Here is a 27,423-nt window from a genome sequence, read left to right as displayed (position 1 = left end):
ATCTAAGAGAGAATAGGGTAAAAAAAACATTGCAAAATCAAATGCAGCAGTGTGTGTAAGACAGCTTACAGCTAATCAACTAGAGTGAATCCAGGAAATGTTAGTGTCTACATACGGGTACTGAACAAATAGCTGAATGAAGGTTGAACTAAGAGACATAATGAATGGGAAAAATTAAACACATTTAAAAGGTATTGCAGAGATAGAGAAAAGAACAATGCATTCATAACTACCTTAATCCACATTGTTTTAGCAAAATAAAAGTCAAAATTTTCTATCACCTTTCTTCATTTTTTTCCAACACCTTTATTGAGATATGAATTACATACCATTAAGTAAGTTCACCCATTTAAAATGTCCAATTCAATGGGTTTTAGTGTGTGTGTGTGTGTGTGTGTGTGTGTATATATTTGTGCATTCATCACCATAGTCTAATTTTAGAATATTTACATTGTTCCAAATAGAAACATTATAGCCATTAGTAGTGACTCCACATCCGTCCCCCCCTCTCCCAGCCTAAGCAACCGCTAACTTAGCCATCATGTCTCCTGCTCTATTTTCTATTGATATCTAAATTACAAGGAAAAAGACTTGGTTTTTAACTAATACATAATACCTAATGACAAACATTGATTGTGAAAACAGTACTTTTGAACTCACTATCTTTCTCTGCACTTCCATCTCCCTCTCCTATCACCCCAGAACACATACACAGTACAGGTATTTCCAGGGTATTACATTCTTACCTTTTACTTCTGCTGTTCTGTGCAGACCACAAAGCCTCAGATGCGTCTGCAGAGGCCAGGGGATGCCAACAATCTGTGCCTGTGGGAAGGGAGTGAGGCCAGAACACAAAGTTCCTTTGACTTTCCCACTTCTCTCCTTGGGGGAGTTGCAGTGATAAGCTCTGTAAGGAAACAATGTGATATGACACTACCTGAGTGTGGCCAGTGCTGGTTCCCGGGGCCCTAGGTCCACAGCAGACTGTGAGACACACTAGAACGAGGTCTAGAGGACCTAGTCCAGACTAAGCTATGCCTGAAATAAAATGGAAGGCTGCCTTCAAGAAAGTGGCAGAATTTCTTCAAGTTTCTACCAGAATTCTTAGTTGAAATTGTATGTCCAAATGGTTCATGCCAATTCCCCTCTCTTCTCAAGAAGTTGCAAGTTCTCAGGTGCTTCATACCTTCCCCAGTTACTACTTGATCTTAAGATCTTATGGCGCTCAATACTTCTGGGAATATCTGTGCATATTTTATGATAATAATGATTGTAAAATAGCAAGGACAGTATGATAGACACTATTTTTACAAATGAAGAAATCTCAAGTGAATCACACAACAGGTTAACAATATTTCTCTACCATCCTCCATATGAATTTATCAGGTAACTTAAACTTCTCTCAATCCCAAAATTTTATGCTCAGGATCGTTTTGTGGATTAAAAAAAAAAAGACAATGACTAGAGACACAATTTTTAAGTGATAAAGTTATACATAGTAGAAATTGGTATTTCTGAATTACCTGGTGCAGATTGCTTTGGACTGGCAGGAGAATTCATATTGAGTTCTTTGAATTTTCTTGCAGTCTATATGAAGCTTTCTAATACACAGAGCATTCCATGTCTGAAGGGGCTGCTGGGTGTTGGTGAGCCGTGAATGGTTCCGCCGGGGTCACACAACCAGCATGTTCTGATCATTACAGTAATTTGAAACTTGGTTCCTGATTTTCTCCAGCTGAAGAAGACACCTGAATCTCAATGCTGCTCACCCTTCTTGTTCTCTGAGTATGTGAGGAGTTGTCACTCAGCAAGTCCCTACATGTAAACAGTCTTCTTAATGTTTCAAGAGTTGAAGGGTTTGAAGAAGAGGATTTTATATTTCTTTGCTTTACTATGTGATTTCTAGCAGGCATCAGAAAGAAATGATTTAGTATTCACCCATAATTTATAATGATTAGTTGGCTAAAACACCTCTTTTGATGTTGAGCTTGTTTTCAAGGGGACACTCAACAATAGCAATTCCTGCATATAGTAATTTCTGACCTCTCCAAAAGGGTTTATCCAATAATTGAATTGGTTTAACTTCTTCCCCAGTATTTTGATTCTGTGCTTCTAAAAAAATTTAGTGATATTCTCAAATGAGTAACCTATTTGCAGAACTCCAGGTTTTTAAAGAATATATTTTATTTTGTAATATAGCTTATTGCTTTTGTGTTCTAAAAAAACAAGTTGGAAACTGCAAATTCTGACTTTTCTTCAGATGTGATAAAATTTAGTAATTTCTGTTATGATAATAGAATTCATTATATACAGAGAAAACCATAATTAAAAGCTTTTATACATTTTAGGTATAAAGAAAAATTTAAAAGTATTGATTGCACTGTAAACACAAATACTTTATTTTAATCCTACTTAAAGTTTCCAGTAATGAAAATAAAATCAGAAATTAAACAGTTGATTCATAGTATTTAGTATTTACATGAAGGATTCTGAGTTAAATAAAAAATGGTAATATAGCACCATAGGATTAAAGTAGCAGGAAAAAAATAATATTTTACGTTTATATTTGAATGCATATCCAATTTGTCGTCACTGTAAAATAATCATTATCAAGAGAACCTATAAATACATACTTAAAAACATTATCTACCAGTTGTTTTCAACAAAAAATTAAGCTGTTCAGAGTCAACATAAGAACTCATAAATATTACAGTTATAGCCTGATCTCCTATAGTTTTGAGTTTTTCCAAGAGATCAATGGTCTACCCAGTACAGATACTACAACACTTGTGGGGTTTAGCTACCATTTTCCACTTAGTACCACTAAGCCTGAAGAAGCATTTTCTCCCTAAGTGTTACAGATAGGCAAATAATATAATCCTGTAAGCACAAAGCGATCATGGCTTTGGATAAATTACATCTGTGAAAACCAGGCCAACTGATGGCCCTTTAATTAAGGATAATCACTTCAAATCGAAGGTTATTCCAAGATTGATTCCCAGTAACCTTCTCTAACGTCTTTAGGAGAAAGATGGGGAGACAAGTATAAATATATATGAAGTAAGCTTAGTGATAGCACAGGGGCACCCACCAGTATGAAAGATTGTCACATTTTTGGAAATAAGAACAATTTTTTCCTATCTGCAATGCTATCTTGCCTAAAGTCTATATTTTACAAAACAATTTGTATTTCTGTGAAGTCAGGTGTGGTATTATCATTCCTTACTGGTTCTGCATTTTGGTAGTATACTATCTTATAATACTGTCTTAACTATTGAGTTTTGTTTGATTTCATTGAAGCTTTTATTTTCTTGTTAGCATTGTACACTTAAGGTCTTTGAAACATTTCTATGACTCCTTCATCCCCAGCTGATTTTGTTTGCTGCTTGTCTCCTCAATATGACTTCTTTGTAAAATAATGCTCCTTATATTTTTCCAATGGATTTGTTCACTTATTTCTTGGATATCTGAAATTTCTTTCTATTCTTTTGTCAATACAAATATTCTTCTTTCTCCCAAGTCCATATTAAAATGCATAAGAGAAGTTCATTTCTGATTAACCATATGCCAAATTCAAAATGTTTTTTCTTTGGAGCTCTTTTTAAGAAATCAGAATTTTAGAGATCAAGAAATATGAATATTTTTTCTATCATAAATCAGAGTACTATTGATATAATTATGTGTCTCAAAATTTATGTAAAATAGCACAGATTTTTATTTCCTAAAGTTGAATAAAGAGAAATATTAAAGGAATTAGAGTTTACATTTTTAAATATCCATAAATACTCTCATTTTAGGTAATTTTAAAAAAGAATTAAAGAAGAAAATTTACTAATTAACAAGGGATAATATGCAAGTTATGCATTTTGTAATAAGCAAGTAAGCACAAATTTATTCCAAATTTAATCTCTACTGTTAGTTTACTCACAAAACAGAAACTCAAGCTTAGAAGCATGTGTTTAGGAATAAACCAATCACCAGGAAAATATCCAAAAGAGAGAGATTACCTACAATGTCCTCAGGTAAAAGGGAAATTTTTGCTATTTTTAATCCCAGATAGTCTGGTCAACTTTCACTTTCAGGAAGAGATGGAAATAGAATCTGAAATAAGAAGAAATAAGAAATATCTCAATGCATTTATTGAAAAAATAAAATCGCAAAATTTGGTAATGATGACTTCACAGGGACCAAGAGTCTTTTTGACAATGAAATCAGATATTATCTAGATGACAAATTTCCTGAAAGTCATATTTTATACACATTCAACAATAATTCCCAACACCAGAGCATCTGCTCACATACATCAAAATGCAATTATTTGCTGTTTATTTATCATGCAGTCATAACTCTTGTTGAAAATAAAAACACTTTTGAGTGTCTTTTAGCCTTCTGTACATAAGCCCCTATCACACAAACACACACACCTATACAAACACACAGCAAGGACAGGTGTTATCCTTCAAAGGTTTACAGCTAAGTTAGACTATCCTTATAAATGTTTAAGTATGTGTTCTGCTTTTATTCACTTTGTCCAAAACTTAGTCATGTAATAAAACCACAACTATTTTTGAATATATTGTTTAAAAAATACGCTAGCAATGTTTTTCTTTTCTATATTAACATCTTTAAATATAATTAGTGGTAATTTTTTTTGGCTTCTTGGGCTTTCTTAGTCTCTTTTTGTATTAAATAAATACTTTTGTATTAAACATATCATACCTGGTTAGACATTCCAATTCACAGAAATATTTATCAAAGAACCAATGTTAACTGACAAAGATATGCTCAGAGTGTCTGTCCTTGACCCTGTCTGGTTGAATGTCTTTATTAATGGCTCAGTTAAAGACAGCAATGGCAGGCTTGGGACATTAGCAGTTGGGACATTGACAGAAATATAGAAATGTTGAGAAATATCACAGATGATAAAATCAGTATTTAAAAGATTTCCAGACTTAACAACATGTCAGGTCTAACTATAAGGAAAATATAACAGAGATGAAATATTTGGCACTGTTCTTGGGTCCAAAACATCAAGATCAAGAGTTCACCATAAAGTGATCCAGACTCAGCAAAAAGCACTCTACAAAGTGTGGCGGCTATATATAAGCTCAATATGAGTTAATGTTGCTATGTGGCTTTCCTAAAATACTGTGAGTGAGAAAGAAAAGAGGTGAAAACATATGCCTATATATCATTTATTTAATGCTCACTCTAAGCACCACACCTGAAGAGTAGCATCAAGCAATTTAAAAAATTTAGGGATAGCATTGATGATGAAAAAAGAACCCGGAATATTCATATGAGGAATTTATAGTGTTTAACACTGAAGAGAAATGACTAGAGAGCAAAATAAATATTGTCTTAAGACATTTTATAGCTCTGTAGGTAGAATAGCAATAATACCATTTGCATTCTAAATCATAAGGAGGAAGTCTCATGAGAATTAATTTTAATTTGAGAGAGAGAGAGAGGATGAGGGGAATTCTTAGCTATGGAATTTTGAGATGGACAACTCTGAAAGGAATAATTTCACAGAAACTGGAAAAATATATGCAGAAGCTGATGTCCTCTGAGAAGGTGTGGTCAGAAAAAATTCAAGCATTATATAGGGCTGAACAAGATAAAATGTGAAATCTAATCTAACACTGAAATTTTATGGTGTAACAAATCTATTTCATGGCTAGGAGATCTTTTTTTCTCTTTAAAATTCCAATATATGGAGCTTAATATTAACCCATTACAATAAGATATCAAAATTTCTGTAGTGGATAAATGTCTAAACTTGCTAAGTTTTAATATTTGGGAGCAATCTATCAGAATTTAAATAACTTGGGTAGCTGTTAGCACCTTTAACTATTACAAATTTAACCCCAGGGAATATTGCAAAGTCAGTAAAATCAGTGAATCTCAGGCAACACATAGAGAATTGGTTTTGAGAAGAGGATGGGCTTCAGCACAAGGTGCCTTGACATATGGAAAGACTGGGCTAAAGATGAGTGAAAATAAGAAAGAAACAGACCCACTGGCTACAGCCAGGACTGAGGGAACGGTGGCTTCAACAGTGTAGAAACAGAAAAACACCAATGATGATGAAATGTGCGTTTAAGAAAGATGATTCACAGAATTTTGGCCACAGGTGATAATGAGGATGTTTTCCTTGGAAAACAACTGACTGTTAACAGAGTCACATGATGCTAGGATTCAGAACAAAACACCAGTCTCATCAGCAAAACAGAAGACATGGGTTGATGTTTGTTAGGATGGAACAAGGTATTGAAGATAAGATGGTCTTTGTTATCTGAAGTAGCAATGGTATAAGAATCCCCTTCTTTGGATCAACATCTAGTACCTTATGACCTTGGATGAAATTTATTGATCCTATTAACAGGATTTAAGATCATAATAATATTAATAACAAGCCTAAATATCTGTGCAAAGAAATAGCACTTAGACAAGGATGGTTTGAATTTTTATTTTTTTATTCTGTTTAATTATTCACATTATTAAGACAGTGAATTTATACTTCTGTTCTTATCGTATGAAGACAATCTGACTTTGAACTGTCTTGTTGATGTGAATTACTCCTTCATTAGAACTGTTCTTGACACTTGACCAAAGTGTCCCTCCTGTCCCCTGGGACTTACCCCGTCATCATCCCAAGCTTCTGCTTCTCACCTAAGAAACTTCCTTTGCTTCTTTTTACCGTCTTTGTGATTTTCTACCTCTAAACTCATCTTCAACCCCAAATACGTTATCTCTTCTTCTCTTAATTTCATATTGTATGTTGAAACTTACCAAATCCAGAGTTCAAGTTGTTATAAAAAAAAAACTTGTTTTGCCATATCCTTTTGCCTTGAGAGAAGGGAAACACTAATCTTAAGACACTGCAAGGAGTTTTTCTATTGTAGCAAAGAAAATAAAGAAAAAAAGGCAAATTTTTATATTATATATATTGAATATTCATGTTCTGTCATTGTTGTTTAAATATTTTCTTTGAGGGAAAAAATTTTTACAGATTGAGACTATTCTAGCTTTCGTACTGAGCCTGAATTTGGTTTAGAGCTATTTTACAAACTTTATAATAGCAAGTTAAGTTATTTAATATCCTTATTTGCTTATTACCAAAATAAATGAGATATATATGGAAATCGGAAATCACATGGTAATATTTCATAAATTAAGCCATTCATCCGCTTATATATGTGTTCCCAATATATATTAGGACTAATTCAAAGTCATGCTGTTGTTGTTTTTTATATTACAAATATTACTGTTTTTAGAAAAAAAGAATCATTTGATTCTTAATTAACCAGGCAAGCTGTAAAGTTTAGTGCCGTTAATCTAAAACAGTCATAATACACAATTTTTAGAAAGAGCAAGAAAAAAACATATTCAATGAATGAGACTCTTAAGATATCATCATGCAGAATATATGTGTCACAATCTTATAAAAAAATAAAAAATAAGAATTAGAAACCCCGTACTGTTTTTGAAACAAGGAGAATTTAGTCCCAGGACCTGGAGGCGAGGGATCTGCTAGATGACCTGAGAAGCCGATCAAAGGAGCGTAAGGAGACTTGGAGATCAAGAGCATCAGCAAGACATTCTTTTCCCCAGGCTGGAGTCTCATAAAAGAGGCATTTTTCCAAAGTCTAGAGACAAGGATCATCTGGTCGAAACTGAAATCACAGCCGATCTCTCTATTGGGAACCACAGAAAAATGTAGCCACTGTCTGAACCTCTCTTTCAGGAAAAAAAGTGAAGGGGGAACTCATTGCTTTTTTTTCTTTCCCAGCTGCCAGTGGAAAACAGATTTGAAGTCAACGGGGACGATGACCTAGATGGACGACGCGGCCTGCAGGGAGAGGCCTGAGGGTGCGCAGGCCCCCAACCACATCGACAAATGCACATTAAGTGGCAATTATAAAGACAGTTGATAAGGAATTCACTCCCTCATGATGGACTGGGAAGTGTAGAGTGTGGAGACCGTGAATATGTGGAACTCAAATCCATGGATGTCCACTTGAAGTTACAGTTGAGGTCATGGATGTAGGTGATGTTTTAGTTTGTTTATGTTTATGTTATGATTTGCTTTCCCAGAAAGAAATACTAACATTCTTGACACTGTGCCATGTCTTAAATCACAAGGGAAAGCAAATCATTTATTTTTATAGTTGAAAGTTAGTATCCAGGGGCACTAAAAAAAAAAAAACACCACAAAACCAAAAACCAAAAGCCTTTATTAACTACTTTATAAAATGGAGAACGAGCTTAATACAGTAGTTAGAACCATTTGCTGTCATGAATGGCCACTAGAATAGATGGCGTGGGTACATTGGATTTCATATCTACATTCAACACATACATCACACATGTACATGTAACTGAGATCCTTACTGATGTTTTATATTAAAAGCGAAAGTGAGACCAAGGTGCATATAGAGCATCCTTTTTAAGACTTCTTCTATGGCATGGAAAGATCAGTGTGTTTCCTTTCGCAGATCATGAAAGATTACAGCAACACCTTTACACATGTGCAGAGTATTCACAGGCACTAACAGAACACTACTAAAATAATAAACTCTCAGCAGGCTTTGCTGCAACAGAAACACTCTAAGTTTGCAGCAAAGGTTCACACTTCAGGATACTGTAGCTTCAACCTTTAAATGTGGCTTACTGGAAAGAAAACTCTTCCAAGGACAACATACAAAAAAAAAGTTATTAGGAATACGTCTAGAGACCAGATAACTTAGTTTGACCACCCACATTTGAGAACTGCTTACATGTACTCTCAAAATTTTCAATTACATAAATTGCTAATTATTAAATTGTCTTCATGGCCAAAAGCATATTTACACTCATTCTTAAATCAGACATATTGATTTCTTTCTTTTCAGAGATATTTATTGAGCTCATAACAAAAGTCAGGTAAAGTACTAAAGAATTCAAAAATTTCTATTTGAAGTTGTTATATGGGAAAAAGAATAATAAACCTTGCAGTGTGAGGAAGAAAATAATAATGATAGGTAAGGTAGCATTTAGGGAGCATTAATATATTTTGAAAATTTTTAATAGGTATTTTATATTAAGATATTCCAGCTAAAACCAATAAAAATACTGTGGGTTTGCATCATACGTCTGCATTTACTGATGAGAAACCTGAAAGGCAAGAAGTTATTTAACTTATGTAAAAACACACAGCTGGTAAGCAGAAAAGCCCAGTAGCAAGTAACACACACACACACACACACAATCTGCTCCACTTTGACATGTGGGTGGCCTTTACATTTTATAGCAAGACCTCTTGAACCACAACACTGTACAGATAAATTCAATGAAAGCTTAGATGTGTCAAAGTTCAAATGTGTCAGATGTTTGTCTGACACACACAAAAAAATCAAACCATAAAAAATGTTCACACTTAGAAAAATGTAAGAAGAGGCATCTTTTTTAATTTTAGAATATTACCTAGAAATCTTAAAAAGAAATTATTATCAGCAATGTCCTGGTTATACTGGACTCAGTTTTTTCACATTAAATGTTAAAAATATCAATAATAACCACAGAGATTTTAAATACAGTGTGTCCGTAAAGTCATGGTGCACTTTTGACCGGTCACAGGAAAGCAACAAAAGATGATAGAAATGTGAAATCTGCACCAAATAAAAGGAAAATCCCACCAGTTTCTGTAGGATGATGTGGCAGCATGTGTGCATGCTCAGATGATGATGTAACACCGTGTATACAGCGGAGCAGCCCACAGCCATGCCAGTCAAGATGTGGACGGTACAGAGGAAAGTTCAGTGTGTTCTGTGGCTCGCTAAATTCGAATCCATGACCAAAGTGCAATGTGAATATCGGCATGTTTATAACAAAGCGCCACCACATAGGAATAACATTACTCGATGGGATAAGCAGTTGAAGGAAAGTGGCAGTTTGGTGGAGGAACCCCGTTCTGGTAGGCCATCAGTCAGTGATGAGTCTGAAGACGCTGTGCGGAATAGCTACCTTAGGAGCCCTAAACAATCTGTGCGTGAGCCCACATCGAACTGCACTGAATAGGTATGAAACTGGGAGAGTTTTTCTTTTATTTGGTGCAGATTTCACATTTCTATTGTCTTTTGTTGCTTTCCTGTGACCGGTCAAAAGTGCACCATGACTTTACGGACACACTGTATTTTAAAAGCCAAAACTAGAAAATAGGAAGTACAATACATGAGTGGGAAGTCCCTTGGCTTGGATGTAAAGGGCAATGCTTGGACTAAAGAAAGTGTGCTAAATAGCATGCATCAAATACGAAAAGGCATTTCCTGGTACTGTACTCTTCTAGTTGTAAACAAAAATAAAAGTTGATTTTGAAAAATACCATCATTTCTGCCCCTGGCTGATGGCTCAGTGGCAGAGCATTGGCCCAGCATATGGACATCCTGGGATCGGTCTCCAGTCAGGCCATACAGAAGAAGTGACCATCTGCTTCTCTCCCCTTCCCCTTTCTCCCTCTCTTCTCCTCTTGCAGCCAGTAGCAAGATTGATTCAAGCATGGCCCCTGGCACTGAGGAGAGCTTGATTAGTCTGAGCACATCAACCTCAGGCACTAAAAATAGCATCATCCTTAGATGGGGGTTGCTGGGTGGATCCCACTGGGGTGTGCATGTAGAAGTCTGCCTCACTATCTCCCCTCCTCTCACCTAAAAGAAAAAATAGAAACAAGAAAGAAAAAAAAAGAAGAAACCATCAATTCCTCATGTATCTGGTTCAATAAAAAACAAAGACAAATCACAGAAGTCAGAAAAAAGAGTGGAACACAGAAACAGGAACAAAAATCAAGGTTAACAAATAGAAAGAGGTATTAAATATGACAGATATTAATTCAACTATTTCAATGTTCACTTTGAATATGCACCAATAAAAAAACCAGATATTTTCAGAGCAGATCAAAAGATAAGACTCAACTATATGCCGTCTACAAGAAACCTACTTTAAATACAAAGACATATATAAAAGAAAAGGAAAGGAATGGAGAAAGATATACCATGCTAACAATAGTCAAAAGGGGGAAAAATTATATGAACTGAGCTGACTTCAGAGCAATGAAAGGTATTAGCGATAAAGGGAGGCATTACATACAATAAAGGGGTCAATTCTCCAAGAAAACATAATAATCGTAACATATATGCACCTAACAAAATAACATCCAGATATGTGACCAGAAACAAAGTAAAGATGCCCCCTTTGACCACTCCTTTTCAACAGTACACTGGAAGTCCTACCTGATGCAATAAAATAAGAAAAGAAAGAAAAGATGTATTATTTGGAAAGGAAGAAATATCTTTGTTCACAGAAGACATGATGGTCCTTGGAGCAAATCCAAAGAAAAAGGCAGAAAAATAATAAAAAATAATAATATAATATAAAATGAAAAAAAAAACTTCTGGAGCTAATAAACTATTACAGCAAAGTTGTAAGATACAAAGTTAATATACAAAAGACAACATATTTCCCCTATATCAACAATAAGCAAGAGGAATTAAAAATTAGAAACACGATGCTATAACTGACACTCAAATGATATACTTAAATATATATATATATATATCACAAAATATGTTTACAATATATTTAAGGAAAACTAGAATACCCTAGTGAATGAAATCATAGAACTAAATAAATGGAAAGCTATTTCTTTTTCATGGATAAGAAGACTTGATATTGTCAAAGTGTTCATTTTTCCTCACTGGGTCTTATCGAGTCAATGAAATCCTAATCAAATCTCATCAAATCACTTTGTGGATATGGACAAATTGATTACAAAGTTATATATGGATCAGCAAAAGTCCAGAATAGCCAAAACAATATTGAAAAGAACAAAGTTGGAGGGATGATGATACCCAACTTTTAGATTTACTATACAGCTACCGATATCAAGACAATGTGGCATTGTCAAAGAATAGATAAATAGATTAATGGAACAGAATAGAAAGCCCAGATATAAACCCACATGATTATAGGCAACTGATATTTGACAAAGAAACAAAGATAATTCAATGGAGCAAAACTACTTTTTCAACAAATAGCTGGACAATTGAATAACACATGCATAAAATGAATGTAGACCTAGAACTTAAACACTTCACAAAAATTAATTCTAAATGGATCAAGAAAATTAGAAGACAAACCACAAACTGGGAGAAAAAGTTTGCAAAGGACATATCTGATAAAGGACAGTTATCCAAAACATTCAAAGAACTTTTAAAACTCAACAGTAAGAAAACAACCCAAACAATCCAATTACCCCATTAAAAAAATAAAATTATTAAAAATAAATAAATAAATAAACCAATGTCCTTAATGAACACATCACCAAAAAATACAAAGGGTTGCAAATAAGCATATGAAAATGATTTTCACATCCCAAGTCATCAGGAAAATGCAAATTAAAACAATAATAAGATACTACTAACTACTTATTAGAACCATAATCTGGAACACTGACAACACCAAATGCTGACAAGGATGCGGAGAAATAGGAACTCTCGTTCGTTGCTCGGAAAATGCAAAATGGTACAGCCACTTTGAAAGACAGTTTGGCGGTTTTATGCAAAGCTAACCATAATCTTACCATATAATCTAGCAAGTGTGCTCCTTGGTATTATTTTACCCAAAGAAGCTAAAGTCTAATGTCCACACAAGGACCTTCACATGGATATTTAGAGTAGCTTTATTCATAATCACCAGAATTGGCAGCAACCAAGATGTTCTTCAGGTGGTAAATATCAATAAATAAACTGTGGCACATTCAGGGAATGGAATACTATTTAGTGCTGAAAAATAAAACCTGCTCTAAAAAATAGTTTACTTTACAAAAGCAAAGACACACAAAAGACAATGGTGGATCTTACAAATCACAAGTTTCTACCTTTTTAGCAATTCATTTTGTGAAATTTCACACCATTCCATGAAACATCAACAGCTATACCCCTGGGGCTTAGATGAAATATGTGGAAGAGAGGATTATCTAGATTCAGAGTTTTGCAGCTATGAATTTGCATACCATTAATATTTTTTCTATTTCTATAGAAATGGATTTATTAAGAGTATTTTGACAGACACAAATGAAGTAAAAGTCGCCAAGAATTAGTAACTCAATGTGTCATTTAAGAATTGATGTTGTGCCTGGTGCTAGTTTTTTGTTTGTTGGCTGTTTCTTTATGTTCTCTGCTACTTAGATACAGTGACTTTTTCATCTGTTTGGAAGCTTAGAAATTTCTACCAACTGCTTTTTGTGACTGAGTTGAACAAGTGTCAACCTCCATCTTTCCATAGCTCTGTCTTCTCCAGAGAACACTATTATTACCGCTGCTGCAAGAATGTGTAAATCTTCTACATTCACCTATCAAAACACAAGAATAATAAGGTAGATTGCATGCTCATTTTACTGAGTACTAAATTGTTTTTTCTGGGCCCTAAAGAATAGATGATAATTAACTGTCTTTAAATTTAACACTTGAGAAGTGCTTAGGGGAAAGCAAAACATTTAGGTTTTACAAGAATATAATCCTTCCAATCTATGTTCTTGTCTTCTAATTGAACAGGCCAGGTCAATTTACATTTCTAAAAGGCTTGAGACTTTCGTCTAAATAGTAAAGGTTAGACAGAAGGTTGTGACCCTTTCTGGTTTATTTTTTAGTTTAGTTTTTTTTTTTTTTGCTACAATATGCCCCTGTGATAGAATTATAACATTAGAAGAAAATCTACAGAAACAATAGTTATAAGGTAAAACAAATACACTAAGGACAAAGTAAAATTGCTTTAAATATGCAGCATTATTATAAATAATATGTCCCTATGAATAGCTAGTTGAAAAAATATATACATAATAAACTAATTTTATTTTTTCTAACTCATCATATAATTTAATTTAAATAAATCTATTAATATAAATGCTTCTACTCTTTCATTTACCTAGTTAGTGATATATATGCTATATATATATTCTATTATTTATATTACTTACAGTATATATCCATTAGAGGTATGATTTATATGTGATTTATTTATATTGTTTTATTTATTGATATATTTTATTTTATGCAAACTTGATTTTTCCTGAGTTTTAAATATTAAGGAATACTCTACATATATACACAATCACACACATATCAGTATTTGTATATACATGTATGTGTGTATATATTTATATATACATATGCAAATATATGTATATGTATATTTTGTGTATATGCATATAATACTTATATATGTATATATTTATATATTGTATATGCATACACACATAAATATGTATGGTCATACATGCATATGTAAATTATATGCATACATATGCATAAATGGATATCTAGATGTTGATAGTTCCTTAAAAACAAATGTACTCTCCCACCGTGATCATTTATTGTCATTGAGTCAAGCAATCATTAACACAGATAATATTTTCTCCTTTAGATATATTTCTGTTTTTTAGATACTACTATGAAAAAAAAGGAAAAAAAGAAAGGTAGCAAATACTCAAGAAGCTATATATCCTTGAAAATAGGGAAATATTTTGTTAATATATATTTTATGTTTATATTACATGTATGTATTTTATATAGTGTGGGTATTTTGTGTATTCTGAATATTTTATTTGGTGTGAATGTTTTATTTTAAATTATCCACCTCTCCAATGACCTGCATTCCAACTATCAGTGGATATAGAGAACAAACTGATCAGGTTAATCATAACAAATTTTCTTACCATTGTATTGGTTTACTCATTACTTAATGACAACACTAAACATAATTTTAATTTAATATGGTATAGGTTGAATTTGTTCCCCTCAAGAAGATATGTTGATAGGCTTCAGAATATAACCTTCCTTAGAGATGGGCTTTTTACAGAAATAATCAAGTTAACAAAAGGTCATTAAGATGGGCCTTAATCAAATATGGTTTTGTGTCCTTATAAAAAGGAAAAATTGGCCTGACCTGTGGTGACGCAGTGGATAAAGCGTGGACCTGGAAATGCTGAGGTCGCCGGTTCAAAACCCTGGGCTTGCCTGGTCAAGGCACATATGGGAGTTGATGCTTCCAGCTCCTCCCCCCTTCTCTCTCTCTGTCTCTTCTCCCTCTCTCTGTCTCTCCCTCTCCTCTCTAAAAAAAAATGAATAAATAAAAAATTTAAAAAAAAAAGAAAAAAAAAAGGAAAAATTTAGACATAGAGACAGTTATTTAAAGAGGAATGACAATGTTAAGAGATTCAGGAGAAGACAGTTGTGCATAAACCAAACAACAAGGGCTGGAACGGACCCTTCCCTCATGACACTAAAAAAACCCAAAATTGCCAACATCTTGATCTTGACTTATAACCTTCAGAAATATAAAACAATAAATTTCTATATCAGAAAAATAAATTAAAAAAACAATCCTGTTAAGATTTCATCCAAAGGAATAAAATAACTAGGAAAATGTTTAACAAAATAGGTAAATAATTTGTACTCAGAAAACTATAAGACATTGATGAAAGAATCTGAAGAAGACACAAATAAATAAAAACAGATATTGTGCTCATGAATTGGAATGATTAACATTGTTAAAATGTCCATATCACCCAGAGAAATCTATAGATGTAATTCAATCCCTATCAAAATACCAATGGCATTTTTCATAAAACTAGGACAAATATTTCTAAAATTTATACAAAACCCCAGAAGACCCCAAATAGGCAAAGCAATCTTGAGAAAGAAGAACAAAGTTAAAGATATACCATTCTCCTTGATTTCAAACTATGGACATAGCTAAAGCAATCAAACCAGTATAAGATTGGCACAAAGACAGACACATAGATTAATAGAACTGACTAGAGAACTCAGATATAAACTCACACTTATATATGAATTAATCTATGACAGAGGAGGTAAGAATATACAATAAAGAAGAGACAGTCTCTTCAACATGTAGTGTTGGGAAAACTAAATATATACATGCAAAAAGATGGAACTGAGTCACTTTCTTATAACATATACACACAAAAAAATAAAGTTAAAATGGATTAAAGACAAATGTAAGACTAGAAACCATAAAATTCCTAGAAAAAAGCATGGGTCATAAACTTTTCGACATCTGTTTTAGGAATATTTTTTAGATATTTCTTCCCAGGCAAGTACAACAAAAGCAAAAATAAACAAATGAGACCATGTCAAACTAAAAAGCTTGTGTACAGCAAAGGAAACCATCAACAAAATAAAAAGGTATTTGCAGATGATATATCTGATTAAAGATTAATGTTCATAATATATAAAGAATTTATATAAGTCAACATTAAAAAACAATCTGATTTTAAAAAAGGCAAAAAACCTAAATAGTCATTTCTCCAAGGAGGCCAACAGACATATGAAAAGATGATCAGCATCATTAATCACCAGGGAAATGCAAATCAAAACCACAATGATATATCACCTCACACCTGTCAGAATGGTTGTAATCAAAATGTCAACCAATAACAATTGTTGGCAAGAATGTAGAGAATAGAAATTCTCATGGACTGTTGTGTGTGATTATAAATTAGTGCAACTACCATGAAAAACAGTATGAAGTTCCTTTGAAAAATTGAAAAGAGAACTATACGACACAGCAAGTTCACTTCTGAGTATTTATCCAAAGAAACAAAAACAACCATTTGAAAAGATATAGGCACATGTAGGTATGGGTAACTTGATAATCTTAGAAGGTGACTCTAAGTCAGGGGTCCCCAAACTTTTTACACAGGGGGCCAGTTCACTGTCCCTCAGACCGTTGGAGGGCCACCACATACAGTGCTCCTCTCCCTGACCACCAATAAAAGAGGTGCCCCTTCCGGAAGTGCGGAAGTGCGGCAGGGGCCGGATAAATGGCCTCAGGGGGCCGCATGCGGCCCGCGGGCCGGGCCATAGTTTGGAAACGCCTGCTCTAAGTAGATGATATTCTGACACATAATAACCAAGGCTTAGTAAACATAAAACATCTGTATTAAATGTATGGAGAGAGTTGTTTATGCTTCTACATTGTCCATTCTATTTAATGAAATCATCTCTTAGTTGTCCAAACTAAAGAAAATTCTTTTTTCCCTGACTTCCAAATTTAGTCAATTACCAAATCTTATTGGTTGATTCTTCCTCATTATATCTCTCAACATATATTGCTTTTATATCACTGCCATTACTCAAGTTTACCACCTCACCATTTTTCACTGGAGTTTCACCTTATTTTTCCCCTTAAAAAGTCACTGCTTTGCCTGACCAGGCAGTGGCACAGTGGATAGAGCGTCGGACTGGGATGCAGAGGACCCAGGTTCGAGACCTCGAGGTCGCCAGCTTGAGCGTAGGCTCATCTGGTTTGAGCAAAAGCCCACCAACTTGAACCCAAGGTCGCTGGCTCCAGCAAGGGGTTACTCGGTCTGCTGAAGGCCCGAGATCAAAGCACATATGAGAAAGCAATCAATGAACAACTAAGGTGTCCCAACGCACAATGAAAAACTAAAGATTGAGGCTTCTCATCTCTCTCCATTCCTGTCTGTCCCTATCTATCCCTCTCTCTGACTCACTCTCTGTCTCTGTAAAAAATAAAAGTTAAAAAAAAAAAAACCTCACTGCTTCTATTTTTATTCCCTGAAGTTAGGATCTTTGTAAATAATGATCTGTCGTATCCCTCCTATGTTAAAGTACCCTAATGGTTTACTACTGCACAAATAAGAAAGTCTACACCCTTAGGCATGGACTGCAAGATTCTTTAGGTCTGGCTCTTGCCAGCAATTCCAATCTCCAACCTGTCACACAAATTAATTCTCCAACAAAACCAAACTACTTCCAATTTCCTCTATGTTCCCACTGTTTCACACCTCTATTCTTTGCACGTGCTGTTCCTGACATTTGGAATGACTCATCACATTAAATACATTACCTAATATCAGGGTCAGTACTTTATGGTAATACTGCTCTTGAACAGTTAAACTTTCCCCACCACACACACCACCACCACTAGATCTCTCATGGCTTCTGTGTCTCTGCTGTATTTTGCAAATAATATAATTTTAGAACTATGGTTTCCCCTGTTGGTATCCTTTATAATAATGTCATGCCTGTGCCTCAGGCAGTGTTTGATGAGAAGCCTGCAGAGTCCGTGCCTGAACAATATAGTTATGAATTATAGCAATAAAAGACACACATAGAACTTAAAAATTAGTAAGGCGATCTCTTCATATTACAAATGAAGAAACTAATAAGTATAAAGTTTAAGCAGCGAAAGACACCATGGCCAGTTTTTATAGAGCCCCAAATAATCTCAAATCTCCTGTGAAAAGCTTTAGACTGGGGCTTTGTGCACCACTGAACATCGCTTCCTTCCCTGCCCATTATTACTCTCAGGGCTGATAACTTAAATTAATCACTGGTTAGTAGCTACGGAGCACTCTATCAATATTTGTGAATCAATGAAACAATACATTTGAGTTTGTATTTATCTGATTGATACTGTCAACAACTGAGTGTTCCTATGCATTCATTCACTTATTGCTCCACTCATTAATTCTTTTGTCAAACAACTATTAAATACCAGTAATTTGCTAAATACCATAGTCTGTGTTGAGAATAAAAAGACAAATAGAGTATATAGTCTTTAAATTCCAGAAAAATCACAGAGAAATAAAGCACATAATCAGAAGATGAAAGCAAGTTAGAAAAGCTATGCTAAAAGTGCGAAGAAGCTAAAAAGTGCACAATTTTGCTAGGAAAGAGCCACCGATTTCTTTTTACAAAAAATGTAAAAAGTCACTCATTTATCATTCATTGCAAAGCCCGAAGCTTGTTAACACCGATAAAAAAGAAAACAAACTAGATCATAAATTACCCGATCAGTATTATTTTTAGTGACAGCTTTAATTAATATCATTGATAATACTACTTTATCATACCATGCAAGTTAGAGTCAAGATAAGCCAATGAGCGTCGGCCTAGCGTGCGGAGGACCCGGGTTCGATTCCCGGCCAGGGCACATAGGAGAAGCGCCCATTTGCTTCTCCACCCCTCCGCCATGCTTTCCTCTCTGTCTCTCTCTTCCCCTCTCGCAGCCAAGGCTCCATTGGAGCAAAGATGGCGCGGGCGCTGGGGATGGCTCTGTGGCCTCTGCCCCAGGTGCTAGAGTGGCTCTGGTCGCAACATGGCGACGCCCAGGATGGGCAGAGAGTCGCCCCCTGGTGGGCAGAGCGTCGCCCCATGGTGGGCGTGCCGGGTGGATCCCGGTCGGGCGCATGCGGGAGTCTGTCTGTCTCTCCCTGTTTCCAGCTTCAGAAACATACACACACACACACACACACACACACACACACACACACACACACAAGATAAGTCAATGATATTCTTATACCCATAATATTTAGAATTACTTTATTTTTTTAAATGTTATGTTGTATTAGTTTAGTCTTGAGTGTTTTAGCTTTAAAGTTTAATTAAAAATTTTTTTCTGTGATCCCTGAGGTTGGAATAAGAACTCATTTCTGATTACCCCTCTATTGAAATGAACAACATGCTGATTCTACTGGCTGCAAGAACGTCTCTGTGTTGAGGTTCTGCAAAAACTGCTTTGGCACACTGAAATAAAATAAAAGTTCCCTTCTGCTCTTATATTGGGACTATATCTCATTTCACAGTTTACCAAATCTTGGCAAACTTGTATTTTATTTGGCTTTTCATATTTGTTTGCTTGGTCTGTGTCCCAAAGGTAAGTATGTACATATGAAAACTCATTCCTAATGTATATCTCACTCATCCAAACCCATGAATTCCTAGAAGACTAAAAAAGAAATAATTATTGAATGTTGTCAGCTTGATGTCCAAATATAAAAGATGATTAGTATTTTGTATGCACATCTCAAAGCTCTAACCATGTATTTTAATTTATTTGGTTTATGCTGAAGAGTCTCATTACTTTTCAATATTTTTCAAGTCATTTTTAAATTTTGAACAAATATTTCTCTTGTTCTTCCCAAAAAGAAAGATTCTGATTTTTTTTATTTAAGGAGTATTTTCTAAAAGTATAAAACTTTACCAAATCTAACAAGTAAACTTTTCCTAAGTGCATGCTTACATATTTTTAATACAGAAATAATGATGGCAAGTATAAATATCATCAGTTATACAAATGATTCATATCTTTACACATATATATGATCTTTATAAACATTTCTTATAATGTTTAAAATATTCTATCATGGACTTAATTTAATATTTTTATTAGTATTTAATACATGCCTCCCTAAACCCTCACAAATCGGTAACTGATATGGGGACTCTGAAGCTAAATGACTTATCCAAGGTCACATAGCTAGCTTCCTTACTAAACTGGGTTGTAATAAGACAGCAGTTAGGCCATATTATAGATTGTTTTTATATATGCAAATTTACTCCTTAGGCAGGCTCTTTTATTTTATGATTAAACTTCCAAAGGCATTTTTGACATTTACATGAGCTTAGTTCAAATGGAAATTAATTTTCTCTTGACAAGTGTTGTGAGTTTCTAAATATCCCCTGTGCACACACTTGCTGAAAAGGTTATTTGTATTACAAATGTTTGTGACAGCAATAGCTAAGCTTTCAGTATGCATACATATCTTTATATACATAGCATTCGTTATAGGCTAATGAGATCAGTTGTCTGTAGTGACTTTTGGAAACTGGCCTACAACTTTATTATTCGGTATGTTTCATAGCTTGTTTTAATGTTATTTTAGCCTTTAACTTTTAACCTTGCAAATATCATTACTGTGTTCTCCAGTTTGATCTGAATAAACATTCAAAATAAAATTAGAGTTATACAACTCTAAACTCATGTAACTAACTAAAAGTAGTTCTTCCAGTCTTTGTTATTAAGATCATTATTTTTTTAATTCATTAATTTTAATGGGGTGACATTGATAAATCAGGGTACATATGTTCAGAGAAAACATGTCCAGATTACTTTGACATTTGATTATGTTGCATACCCCTGACCCAAAGTCAAAAGATCAGTATTTTAAAACTCAAGCTAAACCATAATCCTGTGAGATCCTGTGGACATGAGCTGCAGGTAATGCCACACAGCTGGAGAAAAACATCAGAATGCAGGAGACAACACTACTGATCAGTAAGTTTCTTCATTCCTAAACTGTGGAATGGACCTAAAAAACTGAAGCATCTGTCAGGATTTGTGGCAGCTGGCAAACCCCCTACCCACCCATTTTAAAGCCCTTAGGATGCTTGTGGTTATTCTAACATTCACTAAGTTAAAATGCAATTATACATTACTTTTTAAATTTTATTTTACATCAGAATAACTTTTATTGTCATATTTCCCTCAAACAATTGCTGATACTCGCATGTATGCTAGTGGAAACTTAGAGAATATTCTATATTTTTTCATATTTTGAATATTTATATGAATTAAACTTATAAAAAAAACAACCAAAGATCATCAAGAACCATCATTCCTTTTATTTTATCTGGAATTCTTCTTTTGTTAAAAAAAAATTAATATTAAAGGAATGTTTTATCTTTATTCACAAATTGGAGTCTTTATATCTAGGACACGTTTGAGTTTAGAAGAATAAAAAGATGTCAGTTAAGTAATTAAATATGCAAAACGTGTATATATGTATATGTGTATACATACACATGCATGCGCTTTTCTCCAATTAGTTAACTTATAACTACTTTTCGACAAGGAAGAAGAAATGGGCGTGTATGTGTGCATGCCAATCTTTTCAGCAGTTCTGCAGATAGAAGGCTCCACACAAACCCAAGCTTTTCACTTATGAAACCATATCCACCCTTTGCCCAGACCAATTAAGAAATTTCCATTTAAAAAAAAAAGAAAAAAGAATCTCAGCGGATGCAGTATAATGCCTTGTTTTACACAAGGTGTTATACAAATCTGTACAAATGTGTGCAGCTGTTTTCTTTCCATAAAGAGTAGGATTTATTAAGGGACCTCCTGCAATTTCATGGCTGCTGACTCCTGTTGCCATAACCCGTTCAAAGAGAAGAGGAGGATCTAGAGCAGTGATGGGCAATCTTTTGAGCTTGGTGTGTCAAAATTTGCCAAAAAACCTAGCATACCTTGGGTGTGTCACTTTGAGAAAAACCCCATAATTTCGTGATATTTATAGTTTAAATAACAAAAATGTATAATTGTAATATATAAATGTATTTAATAAACCAAAAACTAATTATTTAACTTACCTGCTTAGTGACTTCTTTGTTCATCTGTCGGTCGGTTTCTTTTGTTGGTCTTGATATTATTTAACTTGTGTAGGGTGCCATGAAATAAGTGAGGAGGAGGGGGAATTCTTTAACTAACCTGCTTATTAACAACTTTTTATTTATTTTTTTTATTTTTTTGATGTTGGAAATGGGAAGGCAGTCAGACAGACTCCCGCATGTGCCCAACCAGGATCCACCTGATATGCCCACCAGGGGGTGATGCTCTGCCCATCTGGGGCGTTGCTCTGTTGCAACCAGAGCCATTCTAGCACCTGAGGCAGAGGCCATAGAGCAGTGTTTCCCAACCTTTTCTGTGCCATGCCCCACCTTAACCTTTCTAAAATTTTTATGTCCCCCCCTATGTAACATACATAATTTTTAACATTAAAAAATTGATTTGTTCACTTAATAAACATAAATGATAGGTTCTAGGAAGAAATCACTATGAAATTGTTAACAAAACACAGTAAGTAAAATTTCAAAACATATAATGAAAAACAGAAATTTAAATTCCAAATAATTTTAATACAGATTTTTCTATATTAATTTATTATTTTAATTTAGTGTGATCCTTGCGCTTGATGCTTGCTGCACAGAGATTTTATATTAGGTTCCAATTTGTTTAGCTTTAGTCTCAAGTCTCCACGTTGTGTTATATCCAGCCGATTTCTTTTTTTTAACCAGTAAATCATTTACAGCACTAAATCCACATTCAGCTAAAAATGAAGATGGAAACAATAGCAATAGCTTTCTTGCACATTTGGTTGAATTTGGGTATTTGATTTCTGTTTCCTCACAAAGCCATGCCATTGCTCCTTTGATATTAAATAAAGCTTTAACTGACTCATCATTTTGCAATTCTGCAAGTTCTTCTTGATACTGCATATTTGATATATCAGACAAATCCACTAACATTGGCTGCATCATCCATGTTGGGAAATCAATTTGTTTTAAATCAGAAAATCTTTCTTTTAAATCAGCCGATAGAATATTCAAATGATTGACAATAACAAGTAAAGCGCTATCAGTTACTTCACATTTTTGGAGCCAATGAAACTGTTTAAAGTTTTGTGGTTAATATGTTTCTGACATAACTCAATATTGGTAATGAAACCAAATATCTTTGCTTTTGCATCGACAAGAGTTTTATTTGTTCCTTGAAGTTGCTTATTTAATATATTTAGTTTTTCAAAGATATCGGCTAAATAACTCACAAATGCTTTACCATCTATTGTTAACAGATACTTCATTTCAGGTTTGTCGCTTAAAAAATCACTAAGAGTATCAAACAGTTCCATAAATCTTTTCAAACAGTTTCCTTTAGATAGCCATCTGACTTCAGTATGAAGTAAAAGTCTCACATGGTCTTCATTTTGTTCTTCACAAAATAGCTTGAAAAGATGCTCACATTTGGCACTAGCTTTAATAGCATTAACACACTTTATTACTGTATGTAATATTTCATTCAGAACAGGCGAGATGTTTTTAGCTACCAAGTTTTCCCTATGAATAACACAATGCACAAGAATCATTTCTGGATTCGCATCTTTCATCAATTTTAAGCAGCCATTTTTCTTGCCCATCATATTGGGAGCACCATCTGCAGCACAAGATGTTATATTTTTCATTGGTATATCATTGACATCGAAGTAGTTTTTTAGCTTATTATATATATCTTTGGAGGTAGTGGTGCTTTCTAATCTTTTACAGAACAACATTTCTTCAGCAAAATGTCCTTTATCAATATATCTTACGTAAGTTATCAATACTACCTCACTGTCTCTCAAAGTTGATTCACCCATTTGCAAGGAGAATTTTCTTGTTTTCAGCTTTTCAATAAGTTGTTTTTCAATATCCTCACTCATTTCGTCTATTCTTCTGCTGACAGTATTGTCACTGAGTGGCATAGCTTTTACATCTTTGTCATCTTTTTAAAGAACCGTTTTAAGAAATGCTGATATTGACGGTTTTATTAAATTCTCTCCTATAGTGTGATTTTCTCCAGTTTTAGCGATGAATAAAGAAATTTGATAACTAGCCTCAAGAACACGATTATTAGTTGAAGTATGAGCAGTAAATAGAGACTTTAATGTTGTTCTTTTTTCAAAATTTTTCTTTAAAGTTTTAAAGTAACTCAAATCTGAATTAATATGAGCACTATGTTTCGCCTTCAAATGCGCCTCAAGACGACCTCGTTTCATTGATTCGTTGGTCAAGCATTGCTGGCATAAGAGACAAAAAGGAATCCGCTCATCGTGAACAGCGGGTATGAACCCAAATTTTAAATATTCTTCCGAATATTGATGAGTTTGCTTGCACCACTCATTTTACTATGGGCTATAAGAAATAAAAATAAGATCAATTAAAAACTAATATTAAAATATGTGTTAAAATATATTCAATGTGACATAGAGTAAATGTATACTAAAAATTCATATTTATTTAAATGTATATAACACATTTACTACACTACCACCACAAATCAAAAGGTATCTATATTTTTTCCACTTGACAAAATTTTCTGGAAAGTTATGCTTCTAAAATTAAAATTTTCGTGCATGCACTATTATAGCCCCAATAATATTTATAAAATATTAGTGCTTTCTAGCCCTGATGCAAGAAGTACTTAATAGAGTTTAATATTGATAAAAATAAAATCAAATACTTACCAATTATATCTATACAATATATATATATGTATATTTATTAAATCAACGAGCTTTTACAACAGTTTTGACTGACACTTATTTCAAATTAACACCAACTGAATGATATGAAACACTACAGAAGTTACGATGGGCCAATTAGGTGAGAATAACTGCATTGTTTAGCGAGTTTTTAAAACATCCAGTGTTCCCCGCGGCAGATGGCACACTCCGCGGTGAACCCAGGACGAAGTTTACTTGACGACGCCAATCACCCAGTTGATATTTTGGTCTCGTCAAACGAAATTATACTTAATAATTATTTACCGCAATTATTTAAGAATTGCATTTTTTGTTAAATTTGGCACCAATATCTAGCATTGCATTTAAATGGCCCGGGGCAAAAGAGTTAAAGTCGTGTCGAGTCCATTTTCAAATTGCCCCCCTTAACTATCGAATTGCCCCCCTGTGGGGCATGGGCCCCACGTTGGGAAACACCGCCATAGAGCCATCCTCAGTGCCCGGGCCAACTTTGCTCCAATGGAGCCTTGGCTGTGGGAGGGGAAGAGTGAGACAGAGAGGAAGGAGAAGGGGAGGGGTGGAGAAGCAGATGGGTGCTTCTCCTGTGTGCCCTGGCCGGGAACCAAACCCGGGACTCCTGCACGCCAGGCTGACGCTCTACCATTGAGCCAACCAGCCAGGGCTTAATGACTGTTTTGTTGCTGAATTTCATTGGCTAAATCTTCAATTGAAGGTTGGTATTTTATACACTTCAAGCCCAAGCAAGCACTACTAACTTCATCTGTCAATCTGTTTCTTTTGTTGGTTTGGATATTTTTATTTTATTTTATTTATTCATTTTAGAAAGGAGAGAGAGAGGGAGAGAGAGAGAGAGAGAGAGAGAGAGAGAGAGAAGAGAGAAAGAGAGACAGAAAGAGAGAAGAGGGAGGAGCAGGAAGCATCAACTCCCATATGTGCCTTGACCAGGCAAGCCCAGGGTTTAGAACCGGCAACCTCAGCATTTCCAGATCGATGCTTTATCCACTGCGCCACCACAGGTCAGGCCAGTTTTTGATATTATTTAACGCTGAGAATAAGGTCTCACAAAAGTACGTAGAGGGAAAAATTGTGAGTAAAGCCATTGCTATGTTTTTCAGGGTGCTAAAAGTGTCTGGTAATCGGTTCCAGGCACCCCAAATTTCCTGTTCATAGTGGAACTCCTCTTGCTTATCCAAGTGGCACCTTTCCAGATTCTTAAGCTTTGACCTCAAATCGACGAACACCTGAGCCCAGATGCTGTCTTGAAATTCTGCAAGTTGCATCTTATGTAAATTAAGATGGCTGTCTCTATATCTAATGGCGGGAAAAGGCACCCATAGCACAGGCCATCACCTCTCCCAGCCTCCCCCTCACTTATCTCAGTAATGATGGTCAACTAGAAATCCAGGACACCCCAGAAAAGTAGACTGGATGATGGTTGCTGTGGTTATGTGGTTGCTGATAATGGCGATCACAGGGCCCCCAGAGATGCGTCCCCCGGGGCATTCTGCTGCTCCCTGCTCCGCTGGCCAGAAGTGAAGTCAAAGATCCCCTAACAGCCTAACCACAAGTCCCAGAACTAGATGCTCTGTGCCGGAGTCCTGTTGTTTCGGCCTAATGATCTCCAGCACAGAGTATCTACACTACAGCAAATGTGTTTTTTTTTTATTTTTTGTATTTTTCTGAAGTTGGAAATGGGGAGGCAGTCAGACAGACTCCCTCATGCACCTGACCAGGATCCACCTGATATGCCCACCAGGGGGCGGTGCTCTGCCCATCTAGGGCATTGCTCTGCTGCAATCAGAGCCAGTCTAGCGCCTGAGCCAGAGGCCGCAGAGCCATCCTTAGTGCCTGGGCAAACTTTGCTCCAATGTAGCCTTGGCTGAGGGAAGGGAGGAGAGAGAGAGGAAGGAGAGGGGGAGGGGTGGAGAAGCAGATGGGTGCTTCTCCTGTGTGCCCTGGCCAGGAATCGAACCTGGGACTCCCACATGCCAGGCCGACGCTCTACCACTAAGCCAACAGGCCAGGGCCTACAGCAAATGTTTTATCCTTGGCTACTGCACCATGCCATGCAGGAGCCAAGGATGAAATGTCCTTCTCAGCATGTGGCTTCATACTTCCCTGGTATGCGGCTTCATGTGGCCACGTGTCATTGAAAATGGCTATGCGTGTCATTGCTGACACGCATGTCATAGGTTTGCCATCATGAGCAGTGCACACAGGAATGTCACTGGGAAACTCCCGTGCACAGACCATGGCTCTGCACTTGAACTCTTAGGACCCATACCAGCTCTGACTTCTACATTTTGATACTCTACTTCGGTAACATTTTTATGTTAGTTGAGCCATTTAATTTTGTTCTAAACTGAATGCATGAAATACTAGTTAAGCATTGTTAATTATATCATATTTTTTTATTCCTTGTCTTGTCTAGTGGCTACACATGGCTAGAATAACTAGTTCTCTAAGATGTCTTG

At 35.1% G+C, this 27,423-nt stretch overlaps 1 pseudogene; it reads right to left on the bottom strand.

Moving 5' to 3' along the window:
• LOC136309262 (nuclear receptor coactivator 4 pseudogene) overlaps nucleotides 1–27,202 on the bottom strand; it is a 50,106-nt pseudogene extending 22,904 nt beyond the window's left edge.
• Between the last annotated feature and the right edge of the window lie 221 nt (nucleotides 27,203–27,423).

The sequence above is a fragment of the Saccopteryx bilineata genome, chromosome 6 (assembly GCF_036850765.1).
Source record: "Saccopteryx bilineata isolate mSacBil1 chromosome 6, mSacBil1_pri_phased_curated, whole genome shotgun sequence".
Lineage (NCBI taxonomy): Eukaryota > Metazoa > Chordata > Mammalia > Chiroptera > Emballonuridae > Saccopteryx > Saccopteryx bilineata.
Note: the sequence above shows the minus strand (reverse complement) of the source record. Positions and strands in the feature narration are given on the sequence as shown.